The following is a 26,385-nucleotide window of genomic DNA, read 5'->3' as shown; positions in this document are numbered from 1 at the left end:
AGGACCTATTAAGGATGGCAGCCTGCCCCTAAGAGCTGCCGGCCAATCACCAGGCTGGCAGCTTAGCAACCTCAGGAGTGTTAATGCAGTAAGGAAGGCACCTGGTGACTCACACATCAGAAATGAGCAAGAGCAGATGGTGAAAACAGGGATAGCAATGGAGAATCCATATCGGAGGCCACAGGATGCTCCAGCTCTGCTCAGCTGGATGCAGTTGCTGCTTCTTGGGTGCCAGCGACAAAGTGGATACTTCTGGAGCAGCAGCAAAGAATGTGTGATGTATAGGCAGGAGTTCCAGTCATACTGTGCATGCTTGCAGAGATATTGGAGGAGACTGTCTCAAACATGGGTGATATTGCAGGCCTTTGTGATGATGTCTGGGCCTACTAAAGAGTGTGAACCTGTATGGAGCATCAAATGCAGCAATCAAATGAGTGCATACAGGCCTTCATCAATGGCTTGCACATTATGAATGCCACCTTTAATAGGATGGCTGATACCCTAGCTTGGCCACTGATCTGCAGCAAAGTGCTCTGCAGCTCATTGCTCGCAGGGAAGTGCTGCTGGGCCATGAGAGGGATGATGGTGAAAGGAAACATGGAAGTGGAGACTCCGCTGAAAGCGCATGCCCTTCTCACACGGTGCACATGCCCCTGAGCCCAAACATCAAGTTTCAATGAGATCACCTCTTATTCTTCTAAACTTCAGAGGTTATAAGACCATTCTGCTTAATCTCTCCTCACAGAACAGCCCTCTCATCCCAGGAATCAATCTAGTGAACCTTCATTGGACCCGTTCTAAGGCAAGTTTATCCTTCCTTAGGTAAAGAGACCTAGGGCTGAATTTTACCAGTCTCCTGGTGACAGGAACACAGCCAATTAGTCATCGCTTATGGTAAAATTGCAATTTGGTTCAGTGTTGGCGTCCTGAAGCCCGCAGGAAAATTCAGCCCCTAAACTCTATATAAAAACAGAAAGTGCAGGAAATACTCAGCAGGTTTGGCAGCATCTGGGAGAGAGAAACAGAGTTAAGGTTTCAGTTCTGTGACCTTTCATCAGAACTGATGGTGGATGTCATAGAAACTCTGGAGAAGCTGCAGGGGAGCATGACCAGAATGATAGAGCTGTTAGTTATGAGGATAGACACCATCAGTTCGGTCTATTTACTTGAACAAAAGTGAAGCAAGGGGATATTATAGAGGCTTTTAAAATGAAGAAGGGTAGATCTCAGTCAGATTCAACAGGTTATTTGAAATGGATAGGAATGGTAGAACTAGAGGGTATGCATACAAGATACTGAAGAGTTGTGCTAGGTGTCCGGAAGTTTTTTTCATATAGTGTCATTGCCCCCGGAACTAGACATGTGGTGGGTATGGATTTGCTGCTGAACTTGACAGGATCCTGAGTATTGTCCCACCAAAGCCTTGTACAATTGCAGGGAGACTACCTTACTCTTGTACTCCAATCCTATATTAATAAAAGCCAACATACTCGTTGCCTTCTGAATTGCTTCTGGTACCTGCATATTAACTTACTGTGTTTCTAGCTCTTATTATTTTATTTGTTTTATTTAGAGATACAGCACTGAAACAGGCCCTTCGGCCCACCAAGTCTGTGCCGACCAACAACCACCCATTTATACTAATCCTACATTAATCCCATATTCTCTACCACATCCCCACCATTCTCCTACCACCTACTTACACTAGGGGCAATTTACAATGGCCAATTTACCTATCAACCTGCAAGTCTTTGGAGGTGGGAAGGAAACCGGAGCACCCGGCGGAAACCTACACAGACACAGGGAGAACTTGCAAACTCCACACAGGCAGTACCCAGAACTGAACCCGGGTCGCTGGAGCTGTGAGGCTGTGGTGCTAACCACTGCGCCACTGTGCTCTTATATACCAACTTCTGGTCCACTCACTTAGCCTATCTACATCCCCTTGTAGACGCTTGGAGGGAATTTCCCCAGCACCAAGGAATTGGGTTTTGAGGTTGGGGACTGGAAAATGGTAAAAAATTGCATTGGGCCACCTCCTCGCACTTTTACTGGAAGCAGCTTCAGAGTGGTGATGGCAACTCACCAGTCAGCGGCGAGAAGCCAATTAAGGTAATTATGGAGGCAATTAGTGGGCTTTTTCTGGAAGGTTATGGAATTTTGCTGGTGGTGGACAGGACCTCTGCTATGTCTGCAGCTCATCTATCTTACAGGAGATGACAGCAGAACAGGAGGTCAGTGCACTGTGCATATGCATTGGCCACTTAAAAGGCCAAAATTGGCATTCCTCAGGACATCCACAGGCAAATGCTTGCAATTGTTTCCCTGTCACCTGCAGACTGATCCACTGGATAGTGCTAGGTATGAAGAATTGGCTGCCGATCCCATCAGCAGTGCGCTGCCCACTCCTTCTCCATTCACCTCAGCCGCACACAGCATTCACAGTGGGCCTGCTGGCTGCTCTTCGCTCCGGGCGCTTTGATTGGCCATCCTGCACCCTCAAGCTGCTTGCCGTCCCTAACTGCTGTGTGCATCCAGAGGCGGCTTCTTGTTTGGCCTCCTGCAAGAAGATTGCACCCGATGTCCCGATGTGCACACATTTGGGTTTGTGACCTGGAAATCAGTCCAATTGGGCAAAATTCAGTTTCTTTGTGTCCTCTTCACAACTTACTTTCCCATCTAATTTTGTATCATCAAAAAACTTATATACATTACATTCAATCCCTTCAGCTGTCATTAATATAGATTGTAAATAGTTGAGACCCTAGCACTGATCCTTGCAACACCCCATTAATAGCAGCCTGCCAACCTGACGATGATCCTTTATTCCTACTGTTTTTCCTGTACTTTAACCAATCCTCTATCGATGCTAAAATAATACCCCAACCCTATGAGCAACCTATTGTGCAACAATCGTTCGTGCAGTACCTTGCAGGCACAGATGAGTAAACAACTTTCACCAAATATTTTTAATGTCATGTGGGAGGTAGTTTTGCCGATGGCCCTCAGATGTGGTAAACAGATGATTGCTTTTTGTATCTTTTTGAAAAGGCTTTTGCTTAAACACTGCCTCTGTATACAACTGGAGCCCTTTCATGCTAGACACCATAATCACACCAGACAAACACCAGCTTTCACTGGCTGTAGCCCCAGTACTGATAGAATGATAAGGGAAAATCTAATGGCAATTGAGCATTACCACCAAGCTACACCTCAGTGGCAGACTTAACACTTTCCTAAGCCCTGATGGTAGCTCTCTGCTGCTTACCAATAAGGAAAAATGGCACGCATTGTGAACATGCTATTGCTATCCAATCACAAATTACAGATGTCGCCAGCATTTGCACTTATACCAACTATCACCCACAATATCATCAGAACTTTCTTATTGCAAAAGAAATTGGTAACAGAAATTAAAGTGCAGTCTTTGCGATAATATGCCACATGTTTCAATTTTTAAGAAAATGCAATCTTTTTAGACTCCTGATGCTGAAGAAAAGCATTATTAATACAAATAAAGAACAATAAGTGATATTAGGTATATAAAAACAGAAAGTGCTGGACATACTCAGCAGGTCTGGCAGCATCTGTGGAGAGAGAAACAGAGTTAATGTTTCAGGTCTGTGACCTTTCATCAGAACTGATGATGAGTAGATCTCAGTCAGATTCAGCAGGTTATTTGAAATGGATAGGGATAGTAGAACTAGAGGGTATGCATACAAGTTACTGAAGAGATGCGCTCTGGTTCAGGAGGTTCTTTTCATATAGAGTCATTGCCCCCCGGAACTAGACATGTGGTGGGTATGGATTTGCTGCTGAACTTGACAGGATCCTGAGTGTCGTCCCACCAAAGCCATTTTCAGTTACATAGAACAAATTGCCAGTAGTTGTGATTATGGGGGCTACAATCTCTTGCAGGTTTGCTTGATTGTTAGGGTAACAGAGAGAAATTTCTCAGACTTTCTTCCTGTATTTTTCCTCTTTCAAGAGATAACCTAGGAGATGGGTTAATCGGAGCAAGATGTCTGAATTGGATTGGCTTAATGGGCCTAATGGTCTTGTCCCTTTCATATGTTCATATAAAGTGCCCTTCCTTTGCTGATATGTAGATGGTGTTACGCCAATGTATTTTGTTGAATGATAATTTTCTTTGGTCCGCTGACTGGAGATCTGAATTTATATATTTAAAAAAAAGACATTTTAAAAAGACAAGCTGCCAGCAAAATCATCCTTTCAGCTTAAGATGATCACCTAATTTGCTACACTGTATTCTACACTGCAATAATTGAGAGGAGAGAGACGAAATGTCTGCTAATATCCCAACAAGAACCAGGACCCAGGAAGTTTAAAGGAACTACCCTGTTCTCTCAGCAAACAGAGAACGCTGCTAACTGCTTTGTTTGAATGACTGAGTGACTGCCATGTGACAAGCCCCTCCCCATCTGTTGTTTTAAGCTGGTGTTTTTCTCTGCAGCAGAGGAGAAGCAACTGGACTCTGACGTAAGCAGACCCTAAGTGGGGTGCCTCTCTCTCTCTCTCTCCATTCCAGCTTGAAAGCTTTTAAATCCTGTCTGTTGACTGACCATCTTTGCATATTCCGGCTAAAATCAGAAACCCCTTTGGAAAAATCATCCGCGTCGCTCTCTCCAAGAGAGTCACCGAACCAGTCATCTACCTCTTCTAACTAAAAGGATCACTGAACTCATGTAGAAGACAGCAAAATCACCAATCTCCACAGACTGTATGCTTTTTTTTATGGACTCTAACTCAACCAGTCGACCTTTCCCCACTCTGTAACTTATGTATGTGTGCCTGTGAGAATGAAAGTTGGCGCGTTGTTTATTATTTTATTAGTTCTGTATAGGTACAATAAAGATAACCTTTGTCTTTGTTAACTGAAGAAAACCCGTCCGATTGGTTCTTGTTACGTTCATAGCAAGTAAGTAATCAAACACCCACTGAATTGGCCAGTACATCTACTTTAAGAAAGAATTAAACCTGTTGTGGTCTAATAAGGAGAGGGAAAAGAGGAAAGCCCTTCAACCCCTCCTTACTTGACCGTAACAAAGGTCTTGGAAATTCTGCATGTTAGTGAGATAATTATTCATCTAATAACATACGCTCGGATGGTGCTTCTGTGATGAGCCTAGTAATCCAGAGACCTGGACTAATCAACCAGAGCATGCAAGTTCGAATTCCTTGCATTAAAAAAATTCTGGAAATAGCAAGTTGGTATCAGTAAAAACTGCAAGAAAATCCCAATTGGTTCATTAATGTGCTTTAGGGAAGAACACCTGCCACCCTTACCTGGTCTGGCCTAAAGCTGACTCCAGTCCCACACCAACATGGTTGACTCTGAAGAAGGGTCACTGACCTGAAACGTTAACTCTGCTTCTCTCTCCACAGATGCTGCCAGACCTGCTGAGTATTTCCAGCATTTCTTGTTTTTATTTCAGATTTCCAGCATCCGCAGTATTTTGCTTTTATTTATGGTTGACTCTTTGTTGTTCTCCGAAGTGGTATAGCAAGCCATTCAGTTGTTTCAAACTACTACAGTGATTCAAGAAGAAGGGCCACCATCACCTTCTGAAGGATGACTCGGGATGAGCGTTACCAGCGATGCACACATCCCGACAATGAATGAATTTTTTTGGAAGTGCCAATATACATGCTGATAAATATATTTTCTTTTTCTCTTCACTTACAAGAGGTAATCTTATATGGCCCAATGAATGTTCTATCAAGAGTTTCCTGGGAAGTTCTGATCATGCACTAGAAATATAGCAGAAGATTAGTTTGTCTGGTTATTGTCAATCTGCTGTTGAAGTTACAGTGGCTGATCAAGAGAACCCTCAAAGCAATTCATGGCATCCAGCTTTAAATACACAAGCCACTGCAAACAAAGCCCTTGGCATTGTTTGGCATAACACATCAAGAGTAGATACTTTTTAACTGAGAACTTTTTGGAAAAATAGCTTGCTTTGTTTTATAGATGACTTATTAATCAAAGAAGCATTGGCTGGAATTCTTCAGACCCTTTTCAGGCCCTTGGATGGGCTCGGAAGTGGGAGGGGGGTGATCCGGACAGTGAAGCGGAAAGGTCCATTGGGTTTGGGGCCATTGCTGGATTTCCCCAGGTGCAGGGTATAATTAACTGCACACATGTGGCCATCAAGGTTCCCACAGGACAGCCAGCGGCCTTCATCAACAGGAAGAACATAGAACATAGAACATAGAACAGTACAGCACAGTACAGGCCCTTCAGCCCACGATGTTGTGCCAAACTTTTAACCTACTCTAAGATCAAACTAACTACCTACCCTTCATTCTACTATCGTCCATGTACCTATCCAAGAGTCGCTTAAATGTCCCTAATGTGTCTGCTTCTACTACCACCGCTGGCAGCGCATTCCACGCACCTACCACTCTCTGTGTAAAGAACCTACCTCTGACATCTCCCCGAAACCTTCCTCCAATCACCTTAAAATTATGCCCCCTGGTGATAGCCCTTTCCACCCTGGGAAAAAGTCTCTGACTATCCACTCTATCTATGCCTCTCATCATCTTGTACCCCTCTATCAAATCACCTCTCATCCTTCTTCGCTCCAATGAGAAAAGCCCTAGCGCCCTCAATCTTTCTTCGTAGGACATGCCCTCCAGTCCAGGCAGCATCCTGGTAAATCTCCTCTGCACCCTCTCTAAAGCTTCCACATCCTTCCTATAATGAGGCGACCAGAACTGAACACAATATTCCAAGTGTGGTCGAACCAGGGCCTTATAGAGCTGCAGCATAACCTCGCAGCTCTTAAACTCAATCCCCTTGTTAATGAAAGCCAACACCATACGCCTTCTTAACAACCCTATCAGCTTGGGTGGCAACTTTGAGCGATCTATGGACATGGACCCCAAGATCCCTCTGTTCCTCCACATTACCAAGAATCCTGTCTTTAAGCCTGTATTCTGCATTCAAATTCGACCTTCCAAAATGAATCACTTCACACTTTTCCAGGTTGGACTCCATCTGCCACTTCTCAGCCCAGCTCTGCATTCTGCCAATGTCCCGTTGCAACCTACAACAGCCTTCCACACTATCCACAACTCCAGCAACCTTCGTGTCATCGGCAAACTTGCTAACCCAGTCTTCCACTTCCTCATCCAAGTCATTTATAAAAATCACAAAGAGCAGAGGTCCCAGAACAGATCCTTGTGGAACACCACTGGTCACCGAGCTCCATGCTGAATACTTTCCATCTACTACCACCCTCTGACTTCAATGGGCCAGCCAATTTTGTATCCAGACAGCCAACGTTCCCTGAATCCCATGCCTCCTTACTTTCTGAATGAGCCTACCATGGGGAACCTTATCAAACGCCTTGCTAAAATCCATATACACCACATCCACTGCTCTTCCTTCATCAATGTGTTTTGTCACATCTTCAAAGAATTCAATAAGGCTTGTGAGGCATGACCTGCCCCTCACAAAGCCATGCTGACTGTCTCGAATCAAACCATGCTTTTCCAAATAATCATAAATCCTGTCTCTCAGAATCCTCTCCAATAATTTGCCCACTACTGACGTAAGACTAACTGGTCTATAATTCCCAGGGTTATCCCTATTCCCTTTCTTGAACAAGGGAACAACATTTGCCACCCTCCAATCATCCGGTACTACTCCAGTGGACAGTGAAGATGCAAAGATCATCGCAAAAGGCGCAGCAATCTCTTCCCTCGCTTCCCGTAATATCCTTGGGTATATCCTGTCTGGCCCCGGGGACTTATCTGTCCTCATATCATTCATAATTTCCAGCACATCCTCCCTCTTAACTTCAACCTGTTCGAGCATATCAGCCTGTTCCACACTGTCCTCACAAACGACCAGGTCCCTCTCACTAGTGAATACTGAAGCAAAGTATTCATTTAGGACCTCCCCTACCTCCTCCGACTCCAGGCACAAGTTCCCTCCACTATCCCTGATCGGCCCTACCCTCACTCTGGCCATCCTCTTGTTCCTCACATAAGTGTAGAACGCCTTGGGATTTTCCTTAATCCTACCCGCCAAGACTTTTTCATGTCCCCTTCTAGCTCTCCTAAGTCCATTCTTCAGTTCCTTCCTGGCTACCTTGTAACCCTCTAGAGCCCTGTCTGATCCTTGCTTCCTCAACCTTAAGTAAGCTTCCTTCTTCCTCTTGACGAGCTGTTCCACATCTCTTGTCATCCAAGGTTCCTTCACCCTACCATTCCTTCCCTGCCTCATCGGGACAAACCTATCCAGCAGTTGCAGCAAGTGCTCCCTAAACAACCTCCACATTTCTGTCGTGCATTTCCCTGAGAACATCTGTTCCCAATTTATGCTTCCCAGTTCCTGCCTAATAGCATTGTAATTCCCCCTCCCCCAATTAAATATTTTCCCATCCCGTCTGCTCCTGTCCCTCTCCATGACTATAGTAAAGGTCAGGGAGTTGTGATCACTATCACAAGGGATTCCACTTGCTCAACGGGCAACTGATCTGCGACCACCACTGATGTATCCTGCAGCTGTGGGCACGGTACCCAGGAAGCATCCACGACACCTACATACTTAGGCAGTTCCGGGTGCCTGAGCTTTTCACTCCCCTGTGAGCCTTCAAGGATGGATTCTAGGAGATGAGGGCTTCCCACTAAGGAGATAGCTACTTACTCCAGTGAGGATCCCAAGCATGGATGTAGAGGGGAGGTTCGACACATGCCATGGGGCAACCCAAGCAACCATTGAGCTGGCCATTGGTCTCCTGAACATGCAATTCTGGTGCCTGGTCGATGTGGTGGGGCCCTTCGATCTGCCCTAGAAGAATCTCATGTATTGTGGTGGTCAGCTGTGCTCTTCACAACCTGGCACAGCAGAAGGGGGAGGCATTGAACAGTGAGGATATAGTGGAACGCGATGCCTCCTCAGACGGTGAGAATGTGGAGGAAGCTGCTACCCCGGTGATACATCATGAAGGGCCTCAGGGACTGCAGGAAAGTTGCCATGAGATAGGTGCAAGGAAGGCTCAGGATGTGCTATTACTGGAACTTTTCAGATGAGCCTTGATACCTGATGCATCCATCCCAATAAAGCTTCACCTTTCTGCTGCATTTAACATCCCATCTCCCTGTACACAGTGATACTTGGATCTCCGGCATGGGAAAAGCGGTGACCACACGCCGCATGGTCCTTCCCAACCATTCCTTGGGGCAAGCCAAGATACTGCTGAAGTCCCAGAGAATCACAAGTAATGGAAGATGTTGGCAGAATGCAGTCCACCTTTATTGCACATAAAAACAGAGGGAAGTAATAATTCATTCACAATGCTTTCAGCTGTGAGCCCCCAAGTGCAGCTAGGTGCTTTCCTTAAATCTCCAATGTTTGGTGCTGTCAGCTGATGTGGAGGCAGACTGCAGAACCTGCTGCCCCATGGCTTGGGATGACCTCAGCAGTTTTCCTCTGGCTGCCTGAGTCCTGGAGGGTCCAGGCATGCTGAGGTGTCACTGGCAGAGAGGCTGAGGAGCCGCTGTTCACACCAGGAGTGCTCTGAGAGAAGCCCCGAGATGCAGAAGATAGCTGCTCCTTCTCCCTTTCAAGGCACACTTGTACCTCCCTGCTAATCTGAATAGTTCGAGGACTTTTTGGCGATGCCAGGCGTTTCATTCCGCTCTCACTTTGATGCACAAGGCTCAAGGACTCAGTGATGGTGTGCAGGTCTGTGCACATCCCCAGCATCCACTGAGTGGTCTGCTGGATATGGCTCTCTATGAGAGTTGCCAATCTCTCAATGGGGGAAGCCACTCATGCAGACGAGAAGGAAATGGCAGCACATGGCCTGGATGGACTCCTCCACTGAGCAAGCCAGGGTGAGCATATCCTCTGCCAGATATTCAGGCACCTCACGTTGTACCTCCAACATCTGCCGCCTTACTGACGACTCTAGAGGCTCGTCATTAGCCTGAGGCTCAGCACTGCCAGGTTCTCCAGCACTCCTCCGAGTGTCATAAACTTCAGCTGTCACAGCCTCTGTCAGCTGCTCAGGGGCAGCTGGGTGTCCTCATCGGATTGTGACCCTGAATTTAAATGTGACCACGTACTCACCAATGTAAGAGTATCTGTGTTGGTGGAGGGTGCAGGGGAATGAAGTGACGGTGAACCCTCTGAGGCTCCATCCTCCTCCTTAGAGGTGGGTGGCTGACCCCGGTCATGGCAGCACTCTGCTTCTGTTGCTGACCTGCGTAAAAAAAAAGATAGATTAAAGGGTTCCGTGCATCCCACCACATCCTTCCAACTACTTCTACTATGGAGATCCAGGTGTCCAGTGGCAGACACAGCAGCATCATTCCTCATGCTTGCCAATGGCTCCCTTGTACCCATCCATGTGGCTACTCATTCTCTTGTGACCACACTGCCCTGCCAATTTCAATGCCTCCTCCTCCATTAGTTTTAGGATAGCCAGGAAGAGGACCACACCACCGTTGGGGCTCTTTCCTTCGCGCTATGAAGTCTCTTTTCTTGCAGCCAAAAATATGAACACTGACCGTCGCCCGGCAAAAAGTAGCACAGCGCCTAAGCTGGTGGCAGCCTACTTGTCCTCAATGGGGGCACACGAATGCCTCCTGCCTGCGGGCACTCTGGAGCAACCTTGACACAGATGAGCGCCCGTTGCTGGGGTGCAGCCATGTCTCTGACAGGACATGCTGCTGCCTGACCCTATTGCCACCAAGTGGGTGGGCATTTCCATTCCGCTAAAATCACCCTCACACATTGCTACATTTAAGCCCCTAAGGGAAGTAAGGTGTGGCATAGTGAACAAATCACCATTTGTGGCACTGCAACCAGGTTCTATAATCACCCCACGGCTGCTGACCTCCTCTGTGATCTCCATCCAGGCTTGCTTAGTCAGGTCGGCCAGTCTCCTCCTACTGTCCCTGGGGAAGCGGACCTCCCGCCTTTCCCGAGCAGCCTGGAGGAGAGTCTGCGTGGATGCATCAGTGAACCGTGGACCCACCCATGGGCACCAGTGATACTCAAGGCAGCAGTGACATTCAAGCCTTTAAAAACAGTGCCAGCACCTCCAACGGCATTATCTGACACCACATCTGCCCAGTTCCCTGACTGGCCAGCCACCCTGTCTGCTGGCAGTTAATTGGCCGGCTGCCTCAAGATTGCTTCCTCCCAGTCACTGACCTCATAAGCAGCAGTGGTACACACTTCTGGTGCTGGCAGCGGGACCTCAGGCCTACAGCAAAATCAAGCCCAGTGAATGGTTACAGCACAGAAGGAGGCCATTTGGCCCTTTGTAACCATGCCAGCTCTCTGCAAGAGCAACTCAGCTTGTTCCACTCCCCCGCCCTTTCCCAATATCTCTTCTGATAGGTTTCCAATTCCCTCTTGAAAGCCGTGATTGGATCTGCCTCCACTACACTCTCGGGAAGTGCATTCCAATTCACTGTGTAAACATTTTTCCTTATGTTACCTTTGGTTCTTTTGCCATTCACCTTAAATCAGTGTTCTCTGGTTCTGATCTTTCCACCAATTGGAGCAGTTTTTTTCTATCTACTCTGTCCAGACCCCTCATTGTTTTTAACAGCTCTATCAAATCTCCTTTCAACCTTCTCTTTTCCAAGAAGAACAGCCCCAGCTTCTCCAAACCAATCCATACAACTAAAGTCCCTCATCCCTGAAACCATTCTCACAAACTTTTTCTGATCTATCTAATGCCTTCACATCCTGACTAAAGTGTGGAGCTTAGAATTGGACACAATGGGCTGAATTTAATGGCCACAATGATGGCCTCACCCACCAGCCGGAAAGCCGGTGGCAACCTCGCAGCAGCCATTTTTGGAAGCCCCAATGGGATTAAATGTTAATCAAGCAGTTAACTGCCTGCCATTGGAGTTCCTGGACCTTTGAAGGCAAAGAGCCTGCCTCCAAGAGCTGCTGGCCAATCAGAGGACGAGCGGCTCTTCAGTCCCTGCAGTGCCACTGGGAGCAGTGGCCATTGCAAGGACTGCAGTCACCTCTGGAGAAGTGGCCATGAAGGCAGGCCGCTGTGAGGAGCGGTTGGGGGGGACATGGGTGTCATTGTGGAGGGCAGGTGGATTATTTCAGCGGGTCCCTCTGTTGGCCACAGATTGCCCAAGCAGGAGGGCCGACCCTCAGAAGCCCGCAGGGAGACTACCTGGTTTTACTGGAAGGCCCCTCCCCCATGTGGCAGAGGGCCCCTCCACAGCTGCTTGAATGACACCGGCAGCAGGATGAGGCTCTTAAGTGACCATTAATTGGCCACTTAAGGACCTCAATTGGCCTCTGGGCAGGAAGGCCATCCTCGACCTTCCCTGTCCCTAATTTTATCGGGCGTGTTCGGAAGGGGATTGGCACACTGCCCCTCTCCCACAGCCTTCCCTCCTGATTCTATAGCCCCCCACCTGCCTCCTAGCCTGCTTTTGAGGGGGAAATTAAATTCCGTCCAATCCTACAGTTGAGGCTGAACCAGTGTTTTATGAACAGTCACCAAAACTTGCTTGCTTTAATACTGTATGCCTCTATTTATAAAACTCAGGATCATGTAAGCCTTTTTAACCACTTCTCAACCTGCCTTGCCACCTTTGTGTACACATATCCCCAGGTCACTCTGCTCCTGCACCACCTTTAGAATTGTATGCTTTATTTTATATTGCCTTTCCTCATTCTTCCTACCAAAATGTATCACATCATAGTTTTCTGCATCAAATTTCATCTGCCACATGTCCACCCATTCCATCAACCTGTCTACGTCCTCTTGAAGTTTATCACTATCTTCCTCACAGTTCACAATACTTCCAAGTTTGGTGTCATCAGCAAATTTTGAAATTGGGCCCTGCACACCAAAGTCTCGATCAGTAATATAGATCAAGAAAAGCACTGATCCTAGTACCGACCCCTGGGGAACCCCACTGCAGACCTTCCTTTCATCTGAAAAACCACCATTCACCACTACTCTCGGTTTCCTGTCACTCAGCCAACTTCATATCCATGCTGCTACTGTCCCTTTTATTTCATGGGCTTTGACTTTGCTGACAAGATTGTCATGTGGCACTTCATCAAATGCCTTTTTGAAGTCCATGTACACCACAAATCACATTACACTCATCACTCTCCCTGTGACCTCATCATCTCAATCAAGTTAGTTAAACACAATTTGCCTTTAACAAACCTGTACTGGCTTTCCCTAATTAATCCACAGTTGTCCAAAACACTGTTAATTTTGCCCTGGATTATAATTTCTGAAAGCTTTCTGCCCAATGCGATCGAGACTTTGGTGAGACTGGCCTGTAGTTGCCGAGCTTATTTATAAAACCCTTTTTTGCACAAGGATGTAACATTTGCAATTCTCGAAGTGACAACAACTCTAACAAACATGATTAGCCGAAAATGGATCAAATTTTCATATAACTTTTATACAAAGACAATAATTCTGAGTTCTCCAAAACAAAATTATTGCACAGGTCACAACAGACATGTATATTCACTGCCATCTTTCATGATTCTAATACAATCTCTGTTGCTATGGTGATAGCTTTAAGCTATTGCAAATAGCTGTTGCTATAATCTTGTTGGATGCACGCAGCTGTAGTGCTGTTACAGCTACAGCACAAAATCATAAGTGATGTAGTTGGGCTATTTATTTAAATAATGTTAATACCATCAATAAAGATGTTTTCTTAGAATTATTTTGTAACAGCATTTGTTCTCAAAGACTTTTAGTTCTAAGAAAAAATATTATGTTAACATAATATGAAAATATGGCAAACATATATTTTTGGTACACATGGGGCTGGATTTTGTGCTGGAGGCGGGGCTCCCGACGCCAGACCGAAAAGGTGGGAGGATCCCCGCCTCTATGTTTTTGTGCCCTCGTGAAGCGATCCTCCCGTCTTATTAAATCAAATTTTCAGGAGGCGGGATCCTTGTCCCTTTAAAGTCTTTAAAGGAATGGGGATCCCGCTTTCAAGAGCTGCCAGTCAATCAGCGGGCCAGCAGCTCAGCAGTACCAGCAGCACCACCGGGAATGGTGGCCACTGCCGGTACTGAAGAGGCCTTGGGCTCAGGCCCAGCACTGGAACTCCAGAACAGAGGTAGATGAGGCAGGGTCGCCAGGGCCAATCTGGAAGGCCCTGGCGAGGAGGGGTTGGGGGGCGTTCGTACAGTCCAAGGGGAGGGGGGTTCCGGCAGGTAAGTTTGTTCCCAGTGGAGGTCCTCCGTGGGCCACAAATTTCCCACAAAGCAGGGACCCCCCCCCCCACCCCTCCTAAGCCCATAGGGAGGGTGCTTCGTTTTACGAGGCGTCTTCCCCATGCGACGGTGCCCCCCCCCCCGCTGCTGGTAAGATTCCTGTGGCGGTGGGAAGAGGCCCTTAATTGTCCGTTAATAGAGCACTTAAGGAGCTCAATTGGCCTCTCGCGGGGATCAGCCTATCCTGTCCCCAGGAAGATCACTGTGTGACTGGGAGGCAGCAGGCCCTCTGACCCCAACTCCCGCCACCCGTTGTGATACTCTGTGCCCCCCCCGCCTCCAACCCCACCTCAGGGAGCCTCACAAAATGCCAGCAGTGATGTTGTATTACATTTTTGTACTACAACACAAGTACCTGGAAGACTCATTAAACCACCTGGCAAATGATAACATGTTTTATATATTAATATTTGTATATGTATCTTCTTCAGTAGCTGGACATAATCACATCAAAGCCATCAGAATGAAATAAGAAAGCATCAAGGCAATAGCAGAATGAATTTTCATTTCTGAGGTTATGGGAAAGGAATTAATTTTTGTTGTTTTATTGTCTGCATCACACAGCATATATAGGGTCACTAATACTGGTCACTAATGCTTCTTCCTTGGAAACAATAGTTGGTTACAATGAGGAGACCTTTATTAAACTGACTGTACATACAATAAAGATTGTCATGATCTTCCGCTGTTGATAACTTTTGATATTTTTATTGTGCCTCAAATGCATTTTGTTTACTGTTCTCCTTATTACATAAAAAGCACAAGGTTTAACATGTCCAAACCAAATCTGATCACTGAGAATTATTTGGCAAAGCTTTCTTTTGTCAGGTTAATTTTCACTTGACAAGAAATGTTAAAATGAAAACAAGCATAACAGAATTTTGTATTGATTTCAGCAATCACATCCAGAAAAACACATGTTTAACATTTATAGAATAAATGGAAAAGCACACCAGGTTAGGATGCATTCCGAACTATTGTAACACTCCATGAACTAATGTCTTACTGGGCTGGCATTTAAAACTATTCCAGAATGGAATGAACAGTGGAGGCCATGAAGTGATATTTTGTGCATGTGGAACATAGCTCTATTTCTTCCTTGTCACAACATACCAACAACATCCAGGGCAATATTTTCCTACATTCACTAATTTCAGTTCAAAAAAGTTGACATCGAGATAAAGCAGGGAATGACACTTAATACCCACATATATATTTTGCTAAAATTAGTAAATAGAGGAAAATAAACCCTCGAGGGAATGAATATGATTATAATAAAGATCAGATCCTGATTACGAGCATTATACATAGATAATGAGGCAACTATTAGCAGATCTCCCGTGCTGTTTCAATGTGAACCTGATATTGTTCTCCCTAGGACCTGGGGAATACTAATTTCCCAGACACTAAGAAGAGAAAAAGGGGATAAATACAGCTACATTGAGCTGTTCCACCGTTCAACTAATCATGGCTAATCTAGTTTTCAACTCCATTTATCCAACTTGGTGCCATGTCCCTTAATTCCCATTCTCATACCCAACAAAAATGTAAAGGGAGTGCTTACATGTAGATGGCCTTTTCCCAATAGTTGTAAAGCAACTGCCTTGAAGAAAGCTGTCTGTTATTAAGGTAGAGCTGTGTTTAATCATGGTTACAGAAACCACCAGGAACTACTTGGCTTTCTTCTTTTCTAATAAAATTCTTTTAAAGATTGCCCCGTTGTGATTTACAGTTGCTTTATGAATTTGATATTTGAACAAAGCAGGTGTAAATGTAACACATAATTTGTTCTGAAGGTGTGATACTTTCAAGTGTGACAATATTAAAGTGCAACAGACATGCAAGAAGTGTAAGTTTAGATCATAATAAGAACTAGGAGCAGGAGTAGGCTGTCCGGCCCCTCGAGTCTGCTCCGCCATTCAATAAGATCATGGCTGATCTTTTCGTGGACTCAGATCCACTTATCCGCGCTCTCACCGTATCCCTTAATTCCTTTATTGTTCAAAAAGATATCTACCTTAGCTTTAAAAACGTTTACTGAAGTAGCGTCAACTACTTCACTGGGCAAGGAATTCCATAGATTAACAACCCTCTGGGTGAAGAAGTTCCTTCTCAATTCAGTCCTAAATCTACTCCCTCTAATCTTGAGGCTATGCCCTCTTGTCCTAGCTTCACCTGCCAGTGGAAACATCCTCTCTACTTGTATCTTATCTATTCCCTTCATAATTTTATATGTTTCTATAAGATCCCCCCTCATTCTTCTGAATTCCAATGAATATAATCCCAATCTACTCAGTCTCTCCTCATAAGCCAACCCCCTCAACTCCGGAATCAACCTAGTGCACCCCTCTCCAGTGCCCGTACATCCTTTCTCAAGTAAGGAGACCAAAACTGCACACAGTACTCCAGGTGCGGCCTCACCAGTACCCTATACAGCTGCAACATGACCTCTCTGCTTTTAAACTCAATCCCTTTAGCAATGAAGGACAAAATTCCATTTGCCTTCCTAATTACTTGCTGTACCTGCAGACCAACCTTCTGCGATTCATGCACAAGGACACCCAGGTTCCTCTGCATAGCAGCATGCTGCAACTTTTTACCATTCAAGTAATAATCCTTTTTACTGTTACTCCTACCGAAATGAATGACTTCACATTTATTAACATTGTATTCCATCTGCCAGACCTTTGCCCACTCACTCAATGTATCTATGTTCCTCTGCAAAGTTTCACAGTCATCTGCACACTTTGCTCTGCCAAGCATCTTAGTGTCATCTGCAAACTTTGACACCCTACACGTGGTCCCCAACTCCAAATCATCTATATAAATTGTAAATAATTGCGGTCCCAACACCGATCCCTGAGGCACACCACTAGTGACTGATTGCCAACCAGAATAGCACTCATTTATCCCCACTCTCTGCTTCCTGTTAGTCAACCAATCCTCTATCCATGCTAATACTTTACCCCTAACGCCATGCATCCTTATCTTATGCAGCAGCCTCTTGTGCGTCACCTTGTCGAAGGCCTTTTGGAAATCTAGGTACACCACATCCACTGGGTCCCCATTGTCCACCTTGCTCGTAATGTCATCATAGAATTCCAAAAGATTTGTCAAGCATGACCTGCCCTTCATGAACCCATGCTGCATCTGCCCAACGGGACAATTTCTATTGAGATGCCCTGCTATTACTTCCTTGATAATAGACTCAAGCATCTTCCCCACTACAGAGGTTAAGCTAACCGGTCTATAATTCCCCATCTTTTGTCTACCTCCCTTTTTAAACAGTGGCGTCACATCTGCTGTTTTCCAATCTGCTGGGACTACCCCAGAGTCCAGCGAATTTTGGAAAATTACTGCCAGTGCACCTGCTATTTCTCCCGCCATCTCTTTTAGTACCCTGGGATGCATTCCATCAGGGCCAGGAGACTTATCAATCCTTAGCTCCATTAGCTTGCCCAACACTACCTCTTCCGTAATAATGATTGTTTCCAGGTCCTCACCTACGTTCGTCTCTTTGTCAATTACTGGCATGTTATTAGTGTCCTCCACTGTGAAGACCGATACAAAATACCTGTTCAATGCCTCGGCCATTTCATCATATCCCATAACTAAATTCCCCTTCTCATCCTCTAAAGGACCAACGTTTACTTTAGTCACTCTTTTTCGTTTTATATATTTATAGAAACTTTTGCTATCTGTCTTTATATTCTGTGCTAGTTTTTTCTCATGTTCTATCTTACTTTTCTTTATAGCTTTTTTTGTGGCTTTCTGTTGACCTTTAAAGTTTTCCCAATCTTCTAGTTTCATGCTGTTTTTGGCCACTTTGTATGCCTTCTCTTTCAATTTGATAGCCTCCCTTATTTCCTTAGACACCCATGGCAGATTACCCCTTTTCTTCCAGTCCTTCCTTTTCACTGGAATATACTTTTGCTGAGCACTTTGAAAAATTGCTTTGAAAGTCCTCCACTGCTCGTCAACTGTCCCACCATAAAATCTTTGTTTCCAGTCTACTTTAGCCAAGTCCTCCCTCATTCTATTGTAGTCCCCCTTGTTCAAGCGCAGGACCCTGGTATTGGATTTTATCTTCACACTCTCCATCTGTATTCTAAATTCAACCATACTGTGATCACTCCTTCCAAGAGGATCCCTAACTATGAGGTCATTAATTATTCCTGTCTCATTACACAGGACTAGATCTAGGATAGCTTGCTCCCTCGTCGGTTCCATTACATACTGTTCAAGAAAACTATCACGGATACACTCAACGAACTCCTCCTCAAGGCTACCCTGACTGAGCTGGTTCGACCAATCTACATGTAGATTAAAATCCCCCATGAGAATTGCCGTACCATTTTTACAGGTATTAGTTATTTCTTTGTTTATTGCCCGCCCCAATGTGATGTTATTATTTGGTGGCCTATAGACTATGCCTATCAATGACTTTTTCTTCTTAGAGTTTCTAATTTCCACCCAAATGGATTCAACCTCATTCTCCATAGAACCGATATCATCTCTCAGCACCGCCCTGATGTCGTCCTTGAATATCAGAGCTACACCACCTCCCTTACCTTCCTGTCTGTCCTTCCGAATAGTCTAGTACCCCTGGATATTTAACTCCCAGTCGTGACCAACCTGTAACCATGTCTCCGTAATGGCTACCAAATCATATTCATTCGCGATGATTTGTGCCGTTAACTCATCAACCTTGTTACGAATGCTACGAGCATTCAGGTAAAGTGCCTTTATGCTAGCTTTCTTACCCTCATGATTTCCAACATCTCTAATAATAACTCCTGAGTTATCCTTCCTTTCTGCTTCTTCCATAGTCTGCCTTGAACTTAAACCCTCCTGCACACATGTTAACCTGCTGCTTACCTTTTTATTTACCATCATACTCCCTGTCGTTTTCCCTTTCCCTTCCCCCCGACTCACTAGTTTAAAGTCCTAGAGACCACCCTATTTATCCTTTTCGCTAGAACACTGGTTCCAGATCGGTTCAGGTGGAGACCGTCCCATCGGTACAGATCCCCCCGGTTCCAAAACTGATGCCAATGCCCATGAAATGGAACCCCTCTTTCCCACACCACTCCCTTAGCCACGTGTTTACTTCCCTAATTTTCTTATCCCTAAGTTTCTGCAGGGGTTCATCCATTGTCTGCTACATTTTTAGTGAGAAAGCCAACGCAAACTCTTGAAAAATCGCATGAATAGTAGGGTTTCCATAGTTCTTCCAATGAAGTTACAGTGAATGAGTAGGCGAACTTCTGTGGAAATTCATCCCCCCTGCACCCCCAAATCTTCCCATGTACTAATGGATGGCTCATTGTAAACTGCAGTTCATGGTATTTTATAACTATAGGATTGTTAGCCATATAAAACATAATATTATTGGAGTCATTAATTTAGGATGGGTAAATAAGTAAAATTGTGTTTAATTAGATGATATTCTGGGAATGTCATGAGGATCAAATTTGATAAATTGGTCTATGTTTTCATGTCAATCAAAGGATTTAATTAATATATGATCATTTACATTTTTTCCTTCTTTAAGGATAAAGGATTCACATTAAGATGGCAGACAAAATCACCAGGAAAGAGGTAGGTATCTGTCACCTGAAATTCCGTGGTTTGTTTGGGCAAACATTGGTTAGTTCTGGCATAGGGGCTGGAACCTCGGGTATCAGTCAGATGCACCACAGTGAAATCCATTTTGAATATGTGCTGACTTCTTCTTGAAGTTGCTGCTAACAGAAAATGTGCCTATTCCAAAGTGGGCAAGGATAATGAGGGCAAAAGTTACTGTCCCAGAAATTCCACCATTTACACCAGAATTTCTTTCTTTTTCTTTTGGGCCTCCTTATCTCGAGAGACAATGGATACGCGCCTGGAGGTGGTCAGTGGTTTGTGAAGCAGCGCCTGGAGTGGCTATAAAGGCCAATTCTGGAGTGACAGGCTCTTCCACAGGTGCTGCAGAGAAATTTGTTTGTTGGGGCTGTTGCACAGTTGGCACAGTTGGCACCAGAATTGCACCTGACTTAAGTCTGTAAAAAAGAGGGCTACATTACCAATATAACTTATTCAATCAAGAAATGACTGAGTTCATAGGCTGTGGCTGTCCACAAACATTGTTTAACTCCCAGGGGAAGTCTTCAGAAGGCTGCATCATTCTTTGGGCATGCTTCCCAGTGTTGCCATTGCTCATTTAAAGACAGCAGGCTTTATATCTAATATAGTTAAATTTAATCATATTATTCATGACAGACATATTTTTAATGTTTAATTATGTTAGAAGCCTTATTTTAAGTCTGCAATTGCAAGACTGAGGGTAATTAAGAAAAGTAATTAATAACATTGCATATTAGACAATCAGCTGGAAAATTGCCTTCAAATTTGCAGATTAGTTAAACAACCAGAAGAAATTGGGATATAAAAAATTTGCCGCTGGAAGATTTTGAATATAAGAACTTTACATATACAAATGCTTTAATGCACAGGTGTGATGTTGGGAGTGTGACAAAACCAAGCTAACAAACTACTTTTAACATGCGATAAATAGCTCGATAGAGCTATGCTTGTTAAACTTGTTATAGAAAATGACACTTTTGTAATTTTCTTGGTCTCTCATCTTTAGAATCACAAATAATTTACCCAGCTAAGAAACAACAATGGGCATTTTGGAGAGGGCTACACAGGTGGAGAGATATAATTTGGGATTTAGATAATGCCAGAAACCACGACAGCAAAGCTGAAGCAAAAATGCAAATTGAACACGAAACATATCAGAGACTTCAATTCCCATCTGATTTTTTGCTATCTTACAGATTTATGTTTAAAATTCAGAATTATTATTTCGCATTTTGTGGATGCATCTGCAAATATCAAAGATCGAAAAACTTGATGGTGTACTGTGAATTAGTTGTTTTTTTGCCAAAATGCACTTATATCAGTGGCTGAATTTTTGGGCTCCCCCAAACCCTGGAACAGAGGCAGGGAGGGGGGCTTAGTGGCATCTCTCAAAGAGCTGTACACCACTGCATCACGCAGGTCACTGATGCCCTCTTTGCCAGAGCTGGACGATGCATTCACTTCCCAACAGACACGGCCTCTCAGGCACAGAGATGGCAGTGAGCTTTGCTGCCATCACTGGATTCCTGCAGGTGCAGGGCATTATCAATTGCATCCATGTGGCCATCAAGGCAGCCAGTGAGATTCATCAACAAAAAGGGCATCCACTCCATCAATGTCCAACCAGTCTACGATCACAAGAGCTTTCTTCATATGTGCACTTGCTTTTCTGGCAGCTACCATGACTCCTTCATTCTCTGCCAGTCCAGGCTGCCTTGGATCTTCACTCCATACATCAAAATACATGGATGAATCCTATGGGACAAGGAATATCCCTTGAAGAGATGGTTATTGACCCCTCTATGGGAGCACCAGAAAGAGGTGCAGAGGTGATGCAACCAGAGCCACCAGCTCACAAGTACAACTATTGAGCAGGTCATCGGGCTTCTGAAGATGCAATTCTGGTTATCCACTTTGGTAGGAGGAATAGATGTGCAGAGTATTTCTTAAATGGTAAGAGATTAGAAAGTGTAGATGTACAAAGGGTCCTGGGTGTCCTTGTCAGTAAGTCACTGAAAGCTAACATGCAGGTGTAGCAAGCAATTAAGAAGGCTAATGGTATGTTAGTCTTTATCACAAGAGGATTTGAGTCCAGGAGTAGTGAAGTCTTGCTTCAATTGTATAGAGCCTTGGTTAGACTGCACCTGGAGCACTGTGTGCAGTTTTGGTCCCCTTACCTTCGGAAGGATATTATTGCCATAGAGGGAGTACAACGAAGGTTTACCAGACTTGTTCCCGAGATGGTGGGACTGTCCGATGAAGAGAAATAGGGGAAACTGGGCCTGTATTCTCCAGAGTTTCAAAGAATGAGAGGTGATCTCATTGAAACCTACAAAATACTTAAAGGGATAGACAGGGTAGATGCAGATAAAATGCAAGTTGGGGAGTCTATAACCAGGGGAGACAATTTCAAAATAAGGGGGAAGCCACTTAGGACAGAGATGAGGAGAAATGTCTTTATTCAGAGGGTTGTGGATCTTTGGAATTCTCTACGCCAGAGGGATGTGGAAGCTCAGTCATTGAGTATGTTTAAAGCAGAGATTGACAGATTTCTAAATACAAATGACATAAGGGGGTATGAGGATAGTGTGGGAAAAAGGCATTGAAGTAGAAGATCAGCCATGTTCATATTGAATGGCAGGGTGGGCTCGATGGGCTGAATGGCCTACTCCTGCTTCTATGTTCCTATGCTGCCTGGACTGGTCAGGTGATCAACTCCAATACCCTTCTGCAATGGTCTCGGTCATTGTGGTGGTCTGCTGCATTCTCCAAAACATGGCCCTCTAGAGAGGTGTGGATCTAGAGGATAATGAGGTCCTGGAAGGAGACAGCTCATCAGGGGAAGAGCAGGAGCAGCAGGTGAGAGAGGAGGAGGAAGTGGAGGTGGAGGGAGATGACTCTGAAAAGAGAGGTGCCCCTGCCAAACAATGAGGTGGCCAGGCATGGCTCTGGGTGCGATAGGCTTGTGAGGATGCCATGAATGTCAGGGATCTCCTGATTCAGGAACTGAGCTCCTCTGACCCAGGTTGGGGGGAATGGGATGGAAAGGAGTCTGAGATACCTGCGCTAACACATAACAACAGATAATCGCTTACTGTCAATGAAGGAAGCACATCAGCCCATAGGCTTTTCCCTCACCGTGGAGGCTCCTGTTATCTCTATCACCACCTCATCCAACTTTTCCTGTCACGGCAGCAATAAAAAGAGTACCAGAGCTGTGGCTTTAAGTGTCATCATTTATACAGTGCAAAGAGAGGAAAACAGTAGACAGAGACAGGAAGAACATACCCCAGTGACCCAGTTAGTGCTCCGCGTGATGCGGTGGCCTCTGTGGTTGGCAATTCCTATGTGGTGCTCCCCTTGTGATCTCGGAGGAGGTGGAGGCAGCCTGCTCACTCATCTCAGCTTGCAGCTGGGATGCATGTGGCAGTGATCCTCATTGTGGAGGCATCTCCAGAGACTGCTGCATGGCATCATTGTAGGGGCAGCTTCTGTCACTTGGTCTCACTGCACAGATCGTTCCTCGGTTGAAAGGGCCAAGGAGGCTGAGGATGTTGAGGGCACTCCATGAGGGGTGGCACCATCACCCTGCTCCATGACATCCTTAACCCTTGCCAGGCGCACTGGATGCCTGGTGGAAGACATCAGATGGCGTGGTGCTGGCATCCCCTGCATGGATCTCTGCGCCACCAGCGACACTGAGCGGTTCATATTACACAGCATCCCATGGATGCCAGTCCGCAGTTCCTGCATGCACTCAGTGATGCTGCATATGGCTCTGCAATAGGTTGGCTACTCTCACTATGCCCAAGATCCTGTACTACTTCAGGTAACTCCAACATGTGGAAGCACATGGCCTGCTGCTGTTCAAAGTACAGCCTACTTTCCTGTGATTCCTGAGCCCTTGCACCTGTGGCCGGTGGAGCAGGGCTGTGTCTGTCCTCGATCCTCTGAGGAGAACTGGTCACAGCTCCCTCAACCTCTGGCACTCCTCATGTACACTAGGGTCATCACCCTGTGCCACCATATCTATACGTGCGCGAGGACCTACCGAGGTGAGAGCCTCTGTGCTGGTGGACAACGAGCTCGTAAGGTGTGACAGTGCTTTTTCTTCTTCTTGCCCAGATCCTGCGGTGGTAAATGGAGAGAGTGCCCTGGGTTGGACGTCTACACCTGTGGGAGATATAAGAGATGATGAGAGTTAACTTAGATAAGTAGAAACCTCTGCAGTGCTGAGGCTTCCCAATGTTAGTGCGTGACACACTAGTGGATGGGGTGGAGTGCACTGCACCCCTTAATGACCACTTTGCCCTCTGTAATCACCAGGAGCTCTGGTTTTGCCAGGCTCATGTGCCTCCTCTCACACTATTCTGGTTATCTCCAATGCTGTCTGCTCCCTGCGGGTTATTTGATAGAGAAAGAGTACCCCTTCTCCCGTTTGAGCCCTCTTCCTCACATTGTGCACGCATTTCTCCTGCAAGGATAAAAGACAGTGAGATAAGGCACTGCTGTCCTCTGTGTCCAATGTCATCTGGCCCTATCTATTAGGAGCTCCATGTCTCAGTGGTGACAGGTCCTCAGCAGCACTATGATGTGAGCCATTCTGCGGGTGAGTAAGTGACTTGTGTACACACCTCTCCCATGTTCAGGAGCTGCACTCATCTTGAGGCTTCTCAAGTGCTGTATCTGCTGGAGGATTGGGGGTTACACTCACTTTCCAGAATGTATGAGGTTGTTGAAGCTTTCTTGGCACCGATTCCAAGTTCTCCTTGTTTCTCTTCCACCATTCACGGCAGCAGCAATCTGGAGTCAGACATACTTGGTATGAGTCGGTGGCCTTCTCTGGCCACCATCCTCTCCCATACAGCCTCCAACATGAGATTCAGGGCCGCATCCATGAAACGAGGGGCAGCCCTGCCCCGGGTGCTCGTCCTCCGGCTCTCTTGAGTCATCTCACCTCCCTTTGGATCAGTGGAAACCTTTGGCACAACCCATAATTCTCTTCTTCAAAACAACAACAGCCTCAATGATGGCTGCAGTGGGGAGTCTAAATGGATCTCACACTTAATCTGACCTGCCCCTGTTCCCACACCCACTGGCTCTACTTAGACAGGAAAATGTCTCCATACCAATTAAGGGCTTACCCACTCGAAAATTGGAACATTAATCAGTTTCCCATGGGAGATTTAAGGTGATTGGTGGAAGGATTAGAGGGGACATGAGGAAAAACCTTTTCACCCAGAGGATGGTGGGTGTCTGGAATTCACTGTCCGGATCAGTGGTGGAGGCAGAGACCCTCAACTCATTTAAAAGCTACTTGGACCTGCACCTGAAGTGCTGTAATCTGCAATGCTATGGACCAAGTGCTGGAAGGTGGGATTAGAATGGGCGGCTAGTTTTTTCAGCTGGCACGGACATGATGGGCTGAATGGCCTTTTTCTGCACTGTAACTTTTTTATGGTACTATGGGAGGCGGGTTTCTGACCCGAAAACAAACCCAGATCTGTTTTCCGCCTCTGTAGCGAATATTCAGCCCAGGGTATTTAAACTATTGGCCAGAAAATCACATGCAATGTACCCCCAGATTTTTAGTAGGGGTTATCATTGGCAAGGCTTTTCATCAGCTTGCAAAGCCAACATCTGTAGATAAACAAATATATCAGAGTTTAACCTAATCTCAGGATTGAGCTACATTCTAGTGCTGCATCACACAATTTGTACTCATCAATTCAATTGCAGCTTTTTGATCACCTTCAGTTAATATTTTATGTAACAAAAAAGAACAAATTTATTTCTGTCATTTGTTGAAGATTAGATTCCAAACATCTCACAATGATTACATCAGAAGTATAGTCTTTCAACAGATGTTATTGTGTATTAATTATGTTCATTCAGAATTTGCTGTCACACCTACTGTTGAATGAAATCTCCAACCACATCACAATGAATCAGGCTTCATTTTTAGGATTAAAATAGCACTGCTATAAATAATTTAAAAAATGGGTAAATAGATGAGATGGGAAACACAATGAAAGTAATCACATCTTTGGTTTAGGTTAGATAAACTGCTTGAATATTACGTTCAGATGTTTGTAAAGCCACCTGAACTTGTCAATGAGACTATTTTCTGCCAATCAATCTTGCTCAACCACTAATTTTTGCATAATGCAGTTTGATACTAATTTAGTTTAAGCAGAAATCAAGATTATAAAACATTATATTTTTATACAGTACTAGATCATATGCGAGAAGTAAAACCATTTACACAATGGGGATTTCACCTGCTAAACTTTGCTTACCTATTCGGCAGAACCAATAACAACACAGGACATAGAGTTCAGAAATAACAGACTGTCAGTGCTCACAGCGCAAACAGCATTTCAGGCCTGCTCTGTGTAAATAGATGTTCAGATATTACTGAATGATCACTGACTGTTTACAGTTACAAGCTGAACCAGTTGCCCATGTTCAGTTTT

Source organism: Heterodontus francisci, chromosome 5 (genome assembly GCF_036365525.1).
Source record: "Heterodontus francisci isolate sHetFra1 chromosome 5, sHetFra1.hap1, whole genome shotgun sequence".
Taxonomy (NCBI): Eukaryota; Metazoa; Chordata; class Chondrichthyes; order Heterodontiformes; family Heterodontidae; genus Heterodontus; species Heterodontus francisci.
The sequence above is the reverse complement of the archived record's forward strand: the minus strand, read 5'-3'. Positions refer to the sequence as shown.